Source organism: Vombatus ursinus, unplaced genomic scaffold (genome assembly GCF_900497805.2).
Source record: "Vombatus ursinus unplaced genomic scaffold, bare-nosed wombat genome assembly UNPS02005264.1, whole genome shotgun sequence".
Classification (NCBI taxonomy): domain Eukaryota; kingdom Metazoa; phylum Chordata; class Mammalia; order Diprotodontia; family Vombatidae; genus Vombatus; species Vombatus ursinus.
This window is the reverse complement of record NW_020945042.1, coordinates 3,074,024-3,082,550: the sequence shown is the minus strand read 5'-3', so window position 1 is coordinate 3,082,550 and position 8,527 is coordinate 3,074,024. Positions and strand designations below refer to the sequence as shown.

The 8,527-nt window shown below is 44.4% G+C and overlaps 1 pseudogene; it reads left to right on the top strand.

Annotated features, from left to right (window-relative positions):
• Window positions 1-2,090: 2,090 nt before the first annotated feature.
• LOC114030667 overlaps window positions 2,091-8,527 on the top strand; it is a 25,390-nt pseudogene continuing 18,953 nt past the window's right edge.

Genomic DNA, 8,527 nt, shown 5'->3' with positions numbered 1-8,527 from the left:
GCCTTAGGTTAGAAGGAAGGAGAAGGTGGATGAGAGTCAAGCTTGGCCCTGAAGCAGGCAGGGGAAGGGAAGGAAGAGAGAGACTGGATACCTCTTTACCACCTCAATCTTCGAAGACTGGGCTCAGACTCACACCATTTCTACATAGCATTGGTCCTGCCAAGTTCCTGCCCAAATATGGCATGACTAGATGAGCCCTGGTCTCAGCTACTGCTGGGCTGTGGCCTGAAGACCACACCTCACTCCTGGGGCTCTCCAAGGTGGACAAGCTGACTCCAAACCCCAGGATGGACTCTATATACCTGGATATCCTGGGGGCTCAGTCTCCTGCCCTTTTGAAATTCACAACATCATGAGCTACAATCTCTTACACTTGAGACAAAAGCACACATGTAGAAGCAAAGAACCAAGGCCTGTATTCATGGGCCACATGTGGGTCTCCTGTGAGCAGGGCCTCAGGCTTCTCCTGACAGCATTATTGCTCTGCTCTTCAGGGATCACCACCAAGCAGAAAGAAGCCCCACCCCCAACTAGACCTGGTTCTGGTAGATTAGCTCCTTGCCTTCTGAATTCTCCCCAGTTCCAGCTACCCTATCTGCTCTCAGCAAGCTGGGCATTGGGCATGGATGAGATTATCTGGAATCCAGAGAAGGTGGAGGCATGGAAGAGATGACCACAAAAGAGGCGCCCTCCACAACTGTAGCCCATTTTGAAGGGGGCCAATGTGGGAATTTGTCTTGTTTGACTATAAGTATTTCTTAGAAGAGTTTTGTTTTTCTTTTTTTTCCCATGGGGGGAAGAAAAGAAGAAAGGAAATAAATAGTTATAAAGTGCCTACTATGTGCCAGGCACTGTGCTAAGTACTTTACAAGTATTATCTCATTTGGTCTTCACAGCAATCCTGGTAGGCAGGTGTTACTGTTACCCCCATTTTACATATGAGAGAACTGAGGCAAGCAGAGGTTAAGTGACTTGGCCAGGGTCTCATAGCTATTAAGAGTCTGAGAACAGGTTTGAATTCAGGCTTTCCTGACTACAGACCTAGAGTTTCTCTACTGTGCCACCTAGCAGTCTAAATAATAAAACAGGAAGAAAACATATTTTTGTTTGCCAAAAGAATAATAATTTTAAGACAAAGGGAAAAAAAAAGAATTATAGCCCAGATTATGTCAAGCTCCTATACAACTACCTGTTCTTCATCTCCCTCCAGCTCCTCAGTTCAGTGGGTGTTACCCTGTATCCCACAGAAAGCAGAAGAGGGCCAGGGGTTTTATCAGGAAGGCCAGGACATGGCACCTGATTGGTGTGTCAAGGAAAGAAGTTGGAAATTTTCATCAAGGAAGATTCTAGATACAGTGAGGTTGCAGAGAATGGACAGGGCAGGTTTGTCATTTATTTATCCATTCAACCTCCATTTATTAAACACCTGCTATGGCACCATTACTGCCAGGCACAAGGCCAGACTCTGAGGATACAGACACAAAAACAAGAGTCCCTGCCTCAGGGAACTTACACTTTATGAGAACCAGGCAGGAAGTGAGGGCCTGTTGAAATCTGAGAGAGCCTAGGGAGAGGCTGTTATTTGATCCTAGAGGCAACAGATAGGCTTTTGAGGTTTTGTGAGTAGGCTTGTGATATGGCCAGGTTTGAACACATGAAGATGAGTCTTCCTGACTCCAAGCTTGGCACTCTATCCACTGTGCCACTTGGCTGCCCTTCGTTTGGTATACATGGCATTGAAATAAATGCCAGCAGATAAGAGGTTTTGATATTTTGCCACTTCTTCAATGCCAGCCGTCAGGGACCTGGGTCATCTACCTGAAGAATTTGCACTGGGAGGCCCTGGGCTCTCTCTTTATCCTGGTCTGTACTAAGGACATGTAGGCTGTTTTTGAGATTGGCTTTAGAAAATGCTTTTGTTGAAGCTCTCACACCTGCTGAATAACTAGGCATTTGTGGATTTCTGAAACACTACACAGATACATCCACTTCAGTCTCCCATTCTAGTCTGACTTGATAGTGACAGAAAGATTTACTTTTGGTTTCATTTTCTCTTGCCCCTCTCAGCCTTTCCTTCCCACTACAAATAACAGAAGAGTTTTGAGACGCAACAAAGAGAAGAGAGGAGAGGAAAAGGAAGAGCAAATAAGGGAAGAGGTGAGAGAAACAGAAAACTTGTGAGAGTATTCGTGAACAATTTGACTTGAAGCCTCGTGAAACAGGTGAGGGTTTTTTCCCCAGTTTTCTTGTCTTCATTGCATCTTTTCCCTGGAGCTTGAAAATTTTTCTCAGCATTAAAACCCAGTAAGAAGAGGCAAAATTACTAGACTGGTTTGCTATTTCCTTCTCCCATGGATCATCCATTGTCAGCCAGTGCTCACCACCATCACAACAAGACAGTGATCCATGAGGCAAAAAGTAGCTTGAGCTAATTCATTAGGAGTAGTCCAAGCTAAACCTTAAAAGATTGAGTAGGAAAAGCACAAAAAGGTGTAACACTAGCGGGCATCTAAATAACCCTGTAAGATTTACTAAGTGCTTTACAGAAATGATCTTATTTAAGCCACACAATAACCCAATGAGGAACCTAAGGTGCAGAGACATTAAGTTCATGTTCCTCCAGGTGGAATGTGTGGCTGATAGGATGGGAGCCCAGCTCCTCCTGACTCCAGTTCCAACCCTACTTCCATCTTGCCACATGGCCTCAATAAGTCCCATGTTAGAGGATGGCATATCGGTCACTCTTCCTTGTCCTCTCCTGACCCAGAATATCCAGTTGCTAGCTATTTCAAATGCAAAAGAAATGAGGAAAGTCTCCTTGCCCTGCTCCACATTATCTAATGAGAACAATGTCTTACAAGGTCAGGGTAGATACAGAGGGCAGCCTGCCCTCCATGTTTGGCATAGTGAAGGCTGCCTTGGTTCAACCTCTGGGATGTTCCCAGTAGTAAAGATCCACAGGTTACCTACATTGGACCAGAAACCCAGGGAAAACATCCACACACCAGGCAGAAGGAATCCCTTGTGACCTTGGGAGTCAGAGAGGATGATTGTCCCCACTCCTGGCTTCATTTCTTGGCTTCCAGAAAAGACTGTAACGTTTTTTACAGTTCAGCTACTTAGGGAAGGATTGGGTTCACCTGAGGCTCTGGGTCTGGGGTCTGGCTGCACCACTCCAGAACCCCAGAGCCCTCACCTGGAGGGACTGAGGTGGCCAGAGTCTCAGGCATTGTCTGAGCAGCCACGGAGGGGCTGCTTCTGGATTCCTCTAGGGAGGTAAGAATTTGGGGTCATTGTTCCCTATCTGGAAAAGGGGTGACTTCCACCAATGATTTTGTTTGTGTGGACCTAAGGTTTCTTTGGTGTAATAATCTCCTAGAGGTGAAACTCCTTCTACCAATGTAGGCCTACAAATGTTCTGCAATTTATAATGTTAGAAAGATCCCTGGGCCATCAGCAGGTTAAGTGACTTGCCTAGGGTCACAAATTCATGTTGTGTCAGAGACAGTATTTACTCTATGTCTTCCTGACTCTCAGACCAACTCTTCATCCACTCTGCCATGATGCCAATGATTAAGGATAGCTCCATGCCACAGTCAAACCAGAGAGCTCCTTGGTATCCATAAACTTAGGTCAAAAAAGAGGAGTCAGGAAACAGAATTTGAAGCAGTAATCAGAAACTTCAGGGTAGGATGGGGAATGGGGGGATGGACAGAAATCACCCCAAAGTCACTCAGGCAGCACTAAGAAGGGACTAGCACCAGGCACTAATAAAAAACTATTTGCCTCAAAGTATTTACCCCAAAGACTGTCCAGTTATCCTTCTCTTACACCAATGCATGGCCATGGCCACTGTGGACCTGGACCAACATAACGCGAAGGGATGTGATTATTGTACCAGGTAGAAATTTGTACATGGGACTTTCAAAGATTGGAAATATTTTTCCTATGTGACAGACCTAGGGATCAAGAGTAAAATGACAGGACATGTTGTCAAGGAACTCAGTGGTACAGTGGATAGAGAGCTGGGTCAGGAGTCAGGAAGACCTATGTTTGAACCCTGGAAATTGCCTCAGTTTCCTCGTGTATAAGAATAGGGATAATTATTGTACATACCTCCCAGACTTTCCATGAGGATAAGATATTTGTAAAGTGCTTAGTAACTCTTAAGGCACTATATAAAAGTGATAACTATCATTGCCATTATTATCACTATCATTATTATCTGTCATTGCCAGTTCTATGTTCCTAAAAATAGAATTCCACAAGCACAGAGCATCCTCCCTTTTGCTGTTACTAATACCTCACTCACCTAGGTAGTCTCAGTGAAGGATTATGTGAATTCTGCACCTAGATTTCTATCTAAGGGGCTCTTCTGCATTTGCAGGTGACCATGGCATCAGGAGTGCCCATGGAGGCCCCCATATGTCTGGTAGAAATCAGGAATAGAGAGTTGATGGTAAACCAGCAAGCCCTATGGATTCTTACGTCCATTACCAAGCCAGTAGTGGTGGTAGCTATTGTTGGTCAGTATCATACTGGAAAATCCTACCTGATGAACAGACTAGCAGGAAAGAACACAGGTAAGTGGAGTCCTGTCCTCTGGGAGTCTAATTTTGGAGGATATTATGCCATGGGGTTGGAGTTGCTACACAGTGTGTCTGAGACCTCAGGAAGGGGCAAAAGTTGGCCTCTCCTTTACTGCTGCCTTCCAGTCAGTCAACAAGCATTTATTAAGTGCCTACTATGTGCTAAAAACTCTGCTAAGTGCTGAGGAGACAAAGAAAGGAAAATCCAATCCCTGCTCTCAAGGAGCTCACAGAATAACAGGAAGACAACATGCAAACAACTGTGTACAAATGAGATCTATACAAGATACATTGGAGATAATCACTAGAAGAAAGGCACTAGCACTGAAGGGATCCAGACAAGTTTCTCACATAAGTTTAGCTGAGAATTGAAGGGAAACAGGGAGGCCAAAAGGCAGAGGTGAGGAGGGGGAGCATTCCAAGCAGGAGAGACTGAGTCAGGAGACTGAGTTTCCATCAAGGCTTAGATCTTAAACTATAGTACTTGTAAATTAAATCACCCCACAACAAATATCTTCATGACATACAGACCCAAATGCTCTAGCATTAAAAATGTGTGTGTTACTTTAAAAATGGGAAGGTGTCTTGCCCCTGGTTGCTGTCGCCTGGCTGCCTGTCTCCTAGTGGCTGTGTGTCTTACTTCCTGCTAGCCCTGCAACCCCTCAGGATTATCGCCTCTACTCTACATTATGTTGGTCTGAGAATGCGGTTGTCAATTACTCCTGTGAGTAATCAGAGCAACCAGATCACAGGAGTTAAGCATTTTCATCATTCTGAGTGTTCTCATAGTATGCTCATCATCAACTGAAAGCTGGGAGAGACCATTGGGCACCTCTAATTCAACCTCCCTCTTTTTACAATTGAGGAAGCTGAGCCCCACAGAGGCCTGCTGATTTGCTCAGTGTCACACAGGTAGTAAACAACAGAGGCAAGATTTGAACCCAGGTCTTGCTGCTCTCAAGTCAGGGCTCTCTGCACTATGCCACATTGTGACTTGGGTTCTGAAATGTATTTGGAACTGATTTAGTTTGTTGCTATATTCAAAGTGAGCCCTGAACAGTATCACCAAGTTTACCTTTTTTTTTTTTTTGGGGCAAGGCAATCGGGGTTAAGTAACTCGCCCAGGGTCACACACGATAGTAAGTATCATGTGTCTGAGGCCAGATTTCAACTTAGGTCCTCCAGACTCTAAGGCTGGAGCTCTATCCACTGTGCCACCTAGCTGTCCTTCAAGTTTACCTTTAGAATCTTCCCACCTCCCCTTTCTTCCCCAATGAATGAATGAATTCACTAAGCACTACATGCCAACTACTGTGCTAAGCACTGACAATGCTAATACAAAATCAAGATAGCCCCTGCTCTCAAGAAGCTCACAGTATAATGAGGAGATAACACACACACACAAGGTTTCAGCTTGAAGTCATGGAAAGGCCACTGGTCCTAAGGGTTCAGCAGAAAATCAGATAGTAATGCATCTCCTCTGTTGTCTTTTCTGCTGATTAAAACCACCCTTGCAGCACCATTGGTCAGTACTAAGGATCGTCTGGGGGTCTTCACTTGCTACTGTGGCTACTGAAGGAATGGAGGCCACAGCACCTGCAGGGTGAGCAGCCAGATCTAAGGGATTGTTCCCTGGACCATGGCTGCCTGGGGTGGGCTGGATTCAGGACTGGTGGCCAGGGTGAAGGGGATGCTGATGTTTCAGGCCTCTGAGACTTACCTGCTGCTAAAAAGTGATGCCAATAAGTGGCTGTTGGTCAGTTCTTGGTGGTGGTAGGGACAGATTCCTGTCTCACAGGATCTACTCCCCAGGATAATGGGTGCAGTGGCCAGGCTGGAAGCAAGGCTGATGATCAGGGTTAGAGATTAAGGGCATTCCTTTTCCCAGGGGTTTTGGGAGAAGGGATTTGAGACATCTCTACAAGGTCTGAGGAGAGGGCATGATCAGGATGGCGGCAGTGATCTGATCTTGCTGCTGTATGTTGATTTCTGCTCAGGATACCTAACAGATACATAGCAGCCGGATTTCCAGTCCCGTGAGGGCCAGTTGGTCAGCAGTTTTGTTCATAGCGGTATAGATGGAGGGCCACTTTTCCACAGGGTGAGAGTTGCATTCCTAGATTTTGGATTTATGGGCCAGACTGGCAGGAAGGCTGATGGTCTAAGCCATGTTGCTGTTCACAGGCCTCCTGGGCTTACTTGCCCAAATGAAGCAAGTGGTCAGCAATTGTAGTGGTGGTAACTAGGATGAAAGGCTCATTTCATCTTGAAAGAGGACACACTCTCTGAGTTCCAAGATATGACACATAAGTTAAGATAAATATAGATAACCCGTGAACCAGGACCTTAACTGCATCTAAACTGCAAAATCTCATTAATCATTCTTTGGTTGAATTACTTTTCACTTTTATTTGTTTTTATATTTTGCCTCATAATTTTCTATAAGACATGGTTAATAAAGAATTTTTCTTCTTGTAACAGCTGTGAAAATATAACCTTCTAGCCACTATTAATTCTTTTATTATGCAAGTTTTTTACCCATTTAAATCATTAATCGATTTGGAAACATGGTACATAATATGCAGTAATATGTCTCCATTTCTCAACAAATTAGTATGCCTCTCTGGTGAGACTCCATCTCTACCAAGGCTCCTCATGATAAGAGAAAGCCCTCAGGGTTACTAGGTGGTCAAGCAGGCCTCCCAAGCAGGGAGTCCCACCAGGGACTAGGAGCATTCACAGCACATCAAGTCAGGCTGCCTTCATTTAACACTAAACATTTTCAGTGCAGGAAGGTACTCAACTTATCACTTCATCAACCCGGGTAACAAGAAGATAATCATTACCAGGCTTCTCCTGGGCTAACCTTCTACAAGCCTCCACAACTGACCCCCCCAAATAAAAATGCATAGTCCCAGGAAATGATAGCAGGCTGTCATTGGTCACACCAGCCTGCTTTCTCCTTCCTGGATTTCTCTCTGGGAATCTGAGAAAGTTCCTTGCTGTCAGCAAGCTCACATAGAGCCCCAGCTGCATTGTTTTCTTTCCAGAAAACTCTCCCAGTACCTCACACCCCTCTAAAATGTGTCATGGCGTGTGTAAAGACATTTCAGTGATACTTCTAAACAGTGAGTAGGCATTTCTAACCAGCATCCTTTTTAAGGGTTCAAACATACAGTAGCTGGGTACCTCTGGTGCTCACACTCAAATCTAACAAATAATTTGTACAAGGCCCCTCTCTGCTCACCCCTGCTTTGCTACTGGCAAAAGTCAAGGTAAACTTGACCACCCAATGACTAGAAAATATAGTGTCAAACAACAACAATATTTAAAAACACTGCAAATAATAGTAATAAAATAAATATCAACAAACCAATACCTATGAAAAATTAAATGACATAAAAGAGGGAAAAGAAAAATTTTCCTCAAGGAGAAAACATTTGGAATAATAAGGGAATCATGAAGAAGTAGACTCTTTGTGTAGATGTTTGGTCCAGGGGCTTTCTGGACAAGCCTTCAAAGTGGATCAAATGCTGCACATAGAGTCAGGAAGACCTAACTTCCAGTCTGGACTCAGACACTGGCTAGCAACATGAGTCTAGGCAAGTCACCTGATCTCAGGTTCTTGTGTTTTCCTCAACTGTAAAATAGGTATACCATTAGCACCTATGTGGCCCATCTGTTGTGAGGATTAAATGAGATATTTTGAAGTGTTTAGCACAGCTCCTGGTACCCAGTAGGCATTCAATGAGTGACTGTGTCCTTTGCTTCCATTTCCCCATTAGAGAAAGATACTGTGAGTTCACATAAGGAGAGTTTTTAGATAATTTACTGCATCAGCATGAAACTGAAGCTGGCTTGATTCTAGGAAATCATCTCATTGCTGTGCTCTGTGTGTGTGTGTGTGTGTGTGTGTGTGTGTGTGTGTGTGTGTGTGT